Consider the following 10,324-nt stretch of genomic DNA (forward strand, 5'->3'; position numbering starts at 1 on the left):
AAGTTGCTATTGCACAACTAGTAAATTAGAATAATGGAGTCTCTGGTCTCTTACTTTATCTTAACATCAATAACTTTGCTAAACAGAAAATCATTTGGAGTCATTTCAGGAATTTAGCTGTTGACGTGTCAGAAATGGAACTCTACTCTACAAAAGCCATCACTGATATTCACAGCTCCATTTTTCCTTGATCCATCCAGGACCCCTCTCCCAACCCCATCTCTATTTCACTATTTTACATTTCCTCTTTAAGTCTGTGACTGCTCTACTAGACTATGCATATTTATGGACAAAAATCATATTTCCCTAAATTCTACATGGTTGATGAACAATAGGAGCTAAGTAAATGTTTGTGGAATGAAGCTGGCTCTATTATTTCCCCTTGTGCTTACCCCTTAATGCATTGGATCTCACTCTTTATCATATATAAGATTTCCCTGGAGGGTTTGCTAGAACACCGGCTGTTAGGCCCTACTCTCACATTTTCTGAATCTATAGATGAAGCCCTCAAATTTGAATTTCTTACAGGTTCTCTGGAAAAACATGCTTAGTTTAAAGTAGAAACAAACAGGGTACTAGTAATATCATATCTCAAAAACCACAGTAGATCTCCGAAATCAGTTACATTTAGGAAATTTGTTAGATAAACAAGTTTCATTAACACATTTTCTATAAAATGAGGTGCCTTAATAGATAAAATACAAAGTAGAATTTTATTTATTTACTTTTATTAAACTTATTGAGGAGACATTGTTTAATAAAATTATATAGGTTTCAAGTGTACAATTCGATAATATGTCATCCGTATATTGCATTGTGTGTTCATCACTCAAAGTTAAATCTCCTTCTGTCACCAGATATTTGACCCCTTTTGCCCTTATTTACCTCCACTTCCTGCTCCCTCTCCCTCTGGTAACCACTAAACTGTTGCCTGTATCCATGAGTATTTGTTTGTTTGTCTTATTTGTTTATTACTTTCAGTTTTATATCCTACATATAAGCAAAATCATATGGCCCTCAACTTTTTCTGTCTGATTTATTTTGCTTAACATGATTGTCTCAAGATCCAATCATGTTGTTGCAAATCACAGTATTTCAACTTTTCTTATGGCTGAGTAATATTCTAATGTATATATGTAACACATCTTCATTAACCAATCATCTATTGAAGAGCACTTTGGTTGTTTTCATGTCTTGGCCACTGTGAATAATGCTGCAATGAACGTTGAGGTGCATACATTTTTGCAGATAAATGTTTTACATTTTGGGGAGGTGGCGGTAAATACCCAGAAGAGGGATTGCTGGGTCATATGGTAATTCTATTCTTAATTTTTTGAGAAACCTCTATACTGTTTTTCATAATGGCTGTACCAATTTGCAGTCCCACCAGCAGTGTATGAGTGCATCTTTTTCCCCACAATCTCTCCAACACTTGTCATTACTTGTCATGTTGATGATAGCCATTCTAACAGGTGTTAGGTGATATCTTATTGTAGTTTTGATTTGTATATCCCTGATAGCTAGTGATGTTGAGTACCTTTTCATATGTCTGTTGGCCATTTGCACATCTTCTTGGGATAATTGCCTGTTTGGGTCCTCTGCCCATTTTTTAGTTGGATGGTTTTGTTGTTGCTGAGTTGTATGAGATTTTTATGTATTTTGGATATTAGCCCCTTATCAGAGGCCTTGTTTGCAAATATCTTCTTCCATTCAGTTAGTTGCCTCTTTGTCCTATTTATGGTTTCTTTTGCTGTGCAGAAGCTTTTTAGTTTGATATAGTCCATTTGTTTTTGCTTTTACTTCCATTGACTTTGAGGTCAACTTCATAACAAAGTAGAAATTCAATATTATGCAGAGATTATTTACAGAGCAGAGAAGAATATGCTAATGAATCTGAGAGGTTTTCCACCAAAGGTTTGTACCAAAGTACATTTTTCCTTTTTATTTTACTCTGACTTGGCCCACAGTATGGCGAGGGAAGTTCATTCAAATGGTATCTCTTTACCTAACCAAAACACTAAGAAGAAGACTGTCATGGATAGTTGAAATCTATCAAGAACATATAAATTTAACATTGATCCATTTTAAAATTATTTCCTTCTAGCTTTGATTCAAAAGCATTTTAAAAGACAACACTTAATTTTAATTTTCTCATCAAGTTTTGGTGCACAACTTTGGTTGGAGATATCAGTAACCTGCAAAATGTTTAAAAGACCACAAAAATGTAAAAGAGAACAGTCTCAATAATCTACAAACAAAGCATTGAGTCTCTAATTAATGAAAATCAACTCTACCAGATAAATTAATCTAATTTTAAGTAACTTGGAAGTTAGTTTTTTCAAGCCATGTTACCCAGAGCTGTGTTCTAGGATTCTACAGGCAGGTTTTATGTATATCAATAAATGGTTGCCTTAGTTAAAATGACCTGGAAAATGAATTGCTTATTAATGGGAAAAGTTTAAACAGAAAAATGAACATTGAAAACATTTTCTTTTGTCTATGCATCCTTATACTGACCCAAAATGCACTAGGCTTAGAGGATATTATGCTAAGGCTTAGGATAGGCTTAGAGGATATTATGCTAAGTTCCTGTCATTTTTGAACATTTGAGTATTAAGCTGAAACTTGCTTCCCTGTCAGTTCTGTTTTTTGGATTTAGTTTTGGCTTCTGGATAATCACATGACAAGTCATATCTGTCTTTGCACCAGTAGTCTTTCAAATATTTGGAGATAGTTTTATTTTCTCCAGGTCTTCCTTTCTTTAAACTAAACATCCTCAGGGCCTAGAGACTTATTTCCTATTATATTTTTTAGTTGCCTCATCCTTCCTGTTTCCTCTTCTCTAGATGTAGCCATTTGTGAATATTTCTTTTTAAAATAAAGAACAATCGACTAAACAAAGCAGATGCAGACATAGTCTGGTCAGAATATAGGACAGTAAGACTCTTAAGTTTCTTTTTAGATGTTAACTTTTTCTTAATGTAGTTTAAGTCTCAAGTATCTTGCTCAATTATCTCAGCTATGGTGTATGAGCTCATATTGAATTTATTGTTTTTATAATAAAAATTACCCACCTCAGGTATTTATTACTCATCCTGAAAAGATCATAACTGCAATTGTGCAACTAATTTTTGTAAACCTAGAAGTAAAACTTACCATTTGGTTCTGTCAAACTTGATCTTGTTGTAATTATATGTTGAGTCTTAAGATCTTTAAAATCTTGGTTAATAGTTATGCTTTACTTCTTCTCAAATTGTTTCCACCTAAAAATTCAATAAACACGGATATATTCTGAACAAGATAGCTATGTATACCTAAGACATAATATTAGAAACATCTCTGATTTCTGAATACCTATTACTCTAGCCGACACGACACAATCTATGCTTTTCTACATCCCTTCATTCAACGAAGGCTTATTAAGTGCCTACTACATGGCAGGTACAGTTCTAGGTATTGCGGATATAACAGTAAACAAAATATATAAAATTCCTACCCACTTGGGGAAAAACAAAATAAACAAAGAAGCAAATTGTGTGATTTCTCATAGTGATGTGAGAAAAATAAAGCACAACAAAAATATAGAAAAGATAGAGTAATCTGGGGATGCTATTTTAAATAAATTGATCCATGAAGACACATATGAGGAGATAAATTTAACAGACAACCTAAGTGAAGAAATATGCTATGCAAAGATATGAGAAAGAGTTTTCCAAGAAGGCATAGCAAATACTTTGTTTCTGAAGAGGAAATAAGCTGTACAGGAAGGTAAGGGGGGATGCAAGGGCCGGTGTGTCAGAGTGCACCAGGGCAGAAACAAGTGGTGAGTAATAAGCCATAACACAAATTTGAGACTTTATTGTTAATGTAATGGGAAGCATTTGAAGGACTTTTTGCTGGTGAAGTGATATGATTTAATTTTATAAAGAATATTTTGAATGATGTTTAGAAAAAGTATTAAAGAAGGACAATAATAGACAATAGGAAACCATATGGGATGCTTTTGCAGTTGTTCAAACTAGAGGTGATAGTAACTGACTAGTGTAGTAGTGATAGAGGAAATAAGAAATGTTCAGATTTGGAGCATATTTTTAAGGTACAGTCTACAGGACTTACTGATAACTTGGTTATGGAGTGTGAGGGGAAAAGAAGAATGAGTAACTGGATGAATTTAATTATACTTTTGTACTGTGGTTTCACATATGCCTTCTCTTGTCAGTTGGACTACAAATTTTCCAAGAGGAGGAACTCTGCTTTTTTTCTCTCAAATCACCTCAGTTCAAGATATTCAGTAGGTACCTAATGAAAGTGTTAATCTATTACAGGAGGGTTATCTCTGAATTTTTCACTTTCACCCTTATCGTTCTTTCTTTGAAATGTCTCAACTTCAATCATTTTTCTTTATCCCTGCTCTTATACCTTGATCTACACCCAAAGTCTTCTAGAAGCTGGATTACCACAACTGTCTAGTCTCTTTCACTCTAGCCTATCCCCAATCTAATTCAAACTGCAAAGACTAACCATTTGAAAAATTTGCTTTCAGACATTCATTCAACAAGTACTTACTGGTCTGTCTACTTTGTATCCAGAACTCTTCTAAATGTCACAGATATAATAATAAAAACAGACAAAAATTAGCCTTTCCTCATAGAACTTATATTTGCAATAACTAAAAATATAGAGTATTTTAGACAGTAATAAGTGCTATGAAGAAAAATGAAAGAGGAAAGGGGTTTAGGGAGGTATTAAGAGTGTTGAAAAGGTCATAATTTGAAAATGGGTTATAGTATAACCTCTTTACAGTTTTAAAATAAACTTTTAAAAAAGTTACATAACATCTACAAATTTTAAAATTTAACATTTAAAAAAATTGAAATGACAATTTTAAAGAGGTTATGTTGAACAGAGATTTGAATCAAGTGAAGGAGTTAGTCATTCAAAGACAGAACAACAGTGCAAGGGCACTGATGTGGTCATGAGTTTAATTTTATTTGAGAAACGGAGAAATGACCAGTGTGATTGGAAAGTGAGTTAGCGGCAGGAGGTGAGGCCAGAAAGATGGCAAAGGCCAGGTCATTTAGGACCTGGGGCTATGGTAAGAAGTTTGCATTTTATAGTAAATGTGAATGGAAGCCATTGGATATGTTGGAGCTGGGAATGATCTGTCTTTTCATTTAAAATAATCACTCGTGCGTCTCTGATAATTGACAGTAGAGGCCTGAGGAACCTGGGGCCTTTGGCAGCTTTTGATAAAATCAAAGTTCTCTGCCTACTTTAAAAGTTGTTTTTTTTTTTTTTTTTTTTTTTTTTTTTTGAAGTTACATATCAGCCTATCTTATATTCCTCTAGTTCTCAACATATGCCCTCTATTTCGTCAAGTTGATTTCATTGTGGGCCTCCTCACGTCATACATATCTATACTTTTTTTTTTTACTTTTGTTTATTCCTTCCCCTTTAAGATAGTGTGTTTTGTCCTCTCTTCTCCACCATTCAAGACCATATCAAGTTTCAATTACAACATAGAATGCTTTCTCCAACTATCAGCATCTCACTGATGTCTCCAGTCATTAAATGATTGTAGTTCACAACTGAGCACATGATCATGTACTTAATTTTATTGTTGTGAATGTTTAATGTGTGCTAATCTTATCTTCTGAATGTTATAAGTTCTATAGTAGCAGAGGACCCATAAATTCTACATTTCTCATGGCATCCAGCCAGTTTTGAGAGTGTTATCTAGTGAGTGTTAACTTATGTAACATATGGCTTGAGGTTTTTTTATGTAATGATGTAATGGTAATCACTCAAGTAACTTCTGGCATAACAGAGATTAAGGTTAGGTGGACAGAATCCATAATTTTAATTTCTTGTCTCATTAGTCAGAATAAACAGGTCACATAAAACAGTACACTTTCTCTTATTGGCAAATTCCAAAGGCTCAATGAACACCTTCATGACTTTAGTAACATTGAGTATATAACTGTTAATTGAACACTGACCACAAAAGACTATATTTCCAAATGTGATCATTTGATTTTGGCAGCTTGCAACAATTCTGCTGAAAGTGAATCTCAAGTTGGTAGACCAGGCTGCACCTGCTCAAATGGCAGGCATATAACACAAACTACTATAGTCAAAGGGATTCTGGACATTCACAGCTATTCAGGAAGAGAGGTACAGAGAGGCCTGGCCTTGGACGCAGCTCAGATGTGCGCGGAAGAGGCAGTCCCATTGCAGGCAGCTATCTCCCCTCCTCCCTCCCTACTCTTAGGTTCTGGGCCGAGTCCAGGGACTGTCCGGAGCTGATCTCGGGCTCCCATTGGCCGCTGTCTTTTGTGACGTCACGATCATGATGAGAATTGATGATCGGACACGCTGATTTCATTGTCTGAGGAGGCAGTGGAGACCCAGGAAAAATCTCGCTTTATCCGCCTGCCCCAACAGTTGCCTGATTTGGGATCCTCTGATCCCTCTTGTGACCGCACCACGCCGGAGGTAAGCACCCAGACTGGATGAGTGTGAAGGGCGAAGGAGGGCAAGCGAGGCACCTAGCTAATGTTCTGCCCGGTGTGTGTGTTGGGGGCGGGGGCGTAGGTTCAGAGGCCTAAGGAGGCTGCCTACAAACTGGTGCGGCTCTGGGGGAGCCAACTGCCTCTACTCTCTCAGCAAAGGCTGGCGGCAGCTTGAGGTTAGAAATGAGCTGAGGATAGCGATACAGTGAAGATTGCCAGAGAGCGAAGGACCTTGCTACCAGAGGGGGCTACGTTTGGGTCGCGTTTCCAGCCCCGAAGTAGGAGGAAGTGGCGCTTCTGCCTCCGAAGAAAGGAGTGTGCGTGTGTGTGTTGGGGGTGGTGGGGGAATGGAATTCTACCACTTCAGATTTCACTGGACAGTAGATTTCTCACAGCCCTACTCAAACGCACTGAGGGTGCTGCGCCTGCGCATTAACAACTTGGAGGGGGTAGTTCTTGGCGAGGAGAATAGGCGTGGAGTACGCGCAGGCGTTTTCTCCTTTTCGCTGAAGGAGGTGGGGCTGAGATCTGTTTGGTCAGAATATGGAAAGGATTGGGGGTTGGCCCTGTGTTGTTTCAAGTGCCAGCTGATGAGGAGAGATCTGCTAGTTACTTTGAATCTGGACTATTCAGCTTACCCAGACCCAAAATGGGCCTGATGACTTTAAGAAGGCAAATTCTTAATCTACATTTACCAAGTTTGGAATAATGCGAAGAACTCGGAGAGGCATTTGTGATTACTGAGATGAGAAACCATTTGGAGGGGAAACAACACACACTAATTATTCAATTGAATCCAACTTTTAATCTTCAAGAAACTCTGCTTTGGGGTGCCACTCAATGATTGTGAAACTTAAACTCTTTGGAGAGACTCAGAGTAAGACATTTTCCTTTCTTGTCTTTTCTTCGTTTTTGGAAAGGTCTATAAAGCCTTGTTCTCTGTTTCAGGTTTAGTGCCAAATCTTCCTTCTTCCTCTGTGTCTCTGCTAGAACGACCAAAGGCAAATCCTATTTTGACAGACCCTGTCCAATTCCCTTCATCGGAGGGACTATATTATTCAGCAACTGTGAGAAATAACCTGTCTGCCTGTACTTGGTGGAGAAATTATTCAGTATTGTTATTATGCTCCACTGTCTGATCAGAAGTCCTAGTTCATAGTGGAATCTGGATTTTTCTCCATTTCTCATAGTTGAGGGTTTATCAAGACTTGGTAAATTTTCCTTTGAAAGCCCTCCTTTTATCCTCCAATCTAAACTCTCATAACCATCCATCCAGTCAATCCAGGAGCCTCCTAGCCAGCCTTCACTTGTGCCCAAATCCCTAATTCATCCTGACAGACTAATGGTCCATGAACACCTCTTTCATGAAGTCATTTTTCTTCACCAAGATATTCTTGGCTCCTTATTTTCTATTGTTCAGAGTTCAGTTCCAGTTGGATTGCAAAGGGCTTCATAATCCGGTTTCATTGTACCATCTTATTTTACTTTATTCTTTACTACACAACTTTCCTTAATGTCCCCTGAACAATCTACCTCCAGAACTTTTTTCTTTACTCCACTACCACACCCTTCACCTAGGATATCATCTCTTCTGCCTATTCACATTTTACCCGTTTTGGAAGCTTAACCCAAATTACATCTCTACATAAGTGCCCTCTGAGTCTAACCTAACCCTTAATAAGCTCATCTTTTCTAGAACTCTTACATCAGTTCTTATATCTGTCACTTATACCCTGCTTTATATTTTTCTTATGTGCTTTTGTGTGTGTGTATATTAGACTAAACTCCTCAAATGGATTTAAAACCCCTTTTTAAGGATTAGGACCATGCCATCTACTTCTTTATCCTCTTCCCACAGCACCTGGATGACTATTTGAAATATCTGCAGACATATATGATCTTTGTTTTTTTCAGAAACGAAGTAATATTTTTACAGAGAGAACTGTATATATGTAAAAAGTTATTCATCATTGGTCAGGCAAGGGACCCTCTAGCGACTGAATAAACATGAATATGAGTCAGAGAAAAGGCAATCCAGACATTTTTATATAGTGGGTGGCCTCCAAATATGTTCTGTTATAATAAACAAGACCAAAGGAACATTATCCCAAAAGTGGTTCTGTCTGTGAATTTTTCAGTTTCAAAAAAAAACTAAGACATTTTCCATTTTCTATATTTCTCTTTGATGACATTGCATCATGTATCTTCTCTTAAAATGTGTTATTTACTCTTTTTATCCCAATATATCTTGCAATTGCTGCTTTACATTGACTGCCACTGATAGTTTTCATTTGTATGTCTCTTGAATCAGAGCTAATCATTGTGATGGTTGCCATAATTATTATTATATAACAGCGTATCGGTTGTCACTTTCTTACACCTTGGGCTTCAAACTTCATTGTTCCACATAGAACTGTTTTATTTGAAAGAAACTGTGATCATGGTTTGATGTAGAAGTGTTTTACAGATTTCACTTTGCTGTTTCACTTTGAGGTACCATCCCAATATCACATCTAGGTTTGTGTTTTAGGAATATGGATGAAAATTAGTCCAGAAGGGTATATATAACCTCTAAATTTGAAAATCATTGTCATATATTATTGTAAATGAACTATATATGTTATTTACTATAAGTGAATAATACTTTCTCTTGGATTTTTCTCTTATTATCTACATTATGTGAATTCCTCCAGAGTGTTTTAGCTTGTAGCCAGCTTGCATAGTAATTAAAAGAATTACCTGGACATTTATATGTAGACCAATAGACAAAATTGTTCAATGGTAGGACACTCTAGATAGAATATAATCTTAGCAATGTGCTGCTCATTTTAGAGAGCTTAAAGTATGAAAAAAGTGTGGTGTTTGTGTATTTAAGGTTTATTTTACAGTTATTATCTGAATGAGAGGATGGCATTGGACTTTCTCATTTAAGTTGTAAGTTTGAGCTGGAAGGGATTTTTTAATGATAAGTAAATTGCCCCATTTTACATTTGAGGAAACTGAAGCCCAGAGAAGTGGAGTAGCTTACCAGCATTAATAAATGCTAATATATATTAAGCATTTAGTGCCAAGAATTGTGCTGACAACTTCATATATGTTATCACATTTAAACATCACAACATCCCTATGAGATAGTTTCTAGTATTCCCGTTTTACAAATGAGAAAACAGAGGTTGAAAGTAGTTGACTTTCCCAGGACTTCACAGTTGCAAAATGTTACAGGGTGTGAATATAGATAGGTCTATTTGACTTTTAATGACCAAACTATACTTAACCAGAGTAATATGCAATGAACTTTTTGGCAGAAGTTTAGTGAGGATTTCAATGTCTAGAGTCTCAGCCCATTGTGTGTGTGTGTGTGTGTGTGTGTGTGTGTGTGTGTGTATGCGTTTTATATCATAATGTTTCCAGGAACACCATACTATTTCTACAAAATCGGTGAATTCTAAGCTTGGCCAAAGGGTGTGTACTTACACTTCTTTTCAGATATTTTATTAAAACACACTTTGTCAGTCTTGGTTGAAAAGATGGCATGAAATTGTATATAAAATATATTTTTAAATATTTATTTAATTATGCTTTTAACATTGTATTGTACCCTCAGAGGGAACTATATTTTTGTGTAGTGTTAATCTCCAATGAGATAAAAAAAAATATTTGAATTGTTAATTTTGACTTTGGAGTGGAGCCAGTTAACAAAACATAAAATAGGATGTATCTTAATATGCTTCCATTGAGTACATTATATCTAGACATACTAATTTGGAAGTAAAAAGTTCAAATTTTAAAGAGATGTATTCTGCTTAAAAGGA

The 10,324-nt window shown here is 36.1% G+C and overlaps 1 protein-coding gene across 1 annotated transcript in view; it reads left to right on the plus strand.

Moving 5' to 3' along the window:
• The first annotated feature begins 6,321 nt into the window (after positions 1-6,321).
• Positions 6,322-10,324, plus strand: part of HDX (highly divergent homeobox) — a 184,056-nt gene continuing 180,053 nt past the window's right edge. Inside the window, exon 1 of the mRNA XM_039870224.1 lies at positions 6,322-6,495. The gene's annotated coding sequence lies outside the window, so the exon portion shown is untranslated. The remainder of the gene's footprint in view (positions 6,496-10,324) is intronic.

This window comes from Pteropus medius, unplaced genomic scaffold, assembly GCF_902729225.1.
Source record: "Pteropus medius unplaced genomic scaffold, Ma_sr-lr_union100, whole genome shotgun sequence".
Taxonomy (NCBI): Eukaryota; Metazoa; Chordata; class Mammalia; order Chiroptera; family Pteropodidae; genus Pteropus; species Pteropus medius.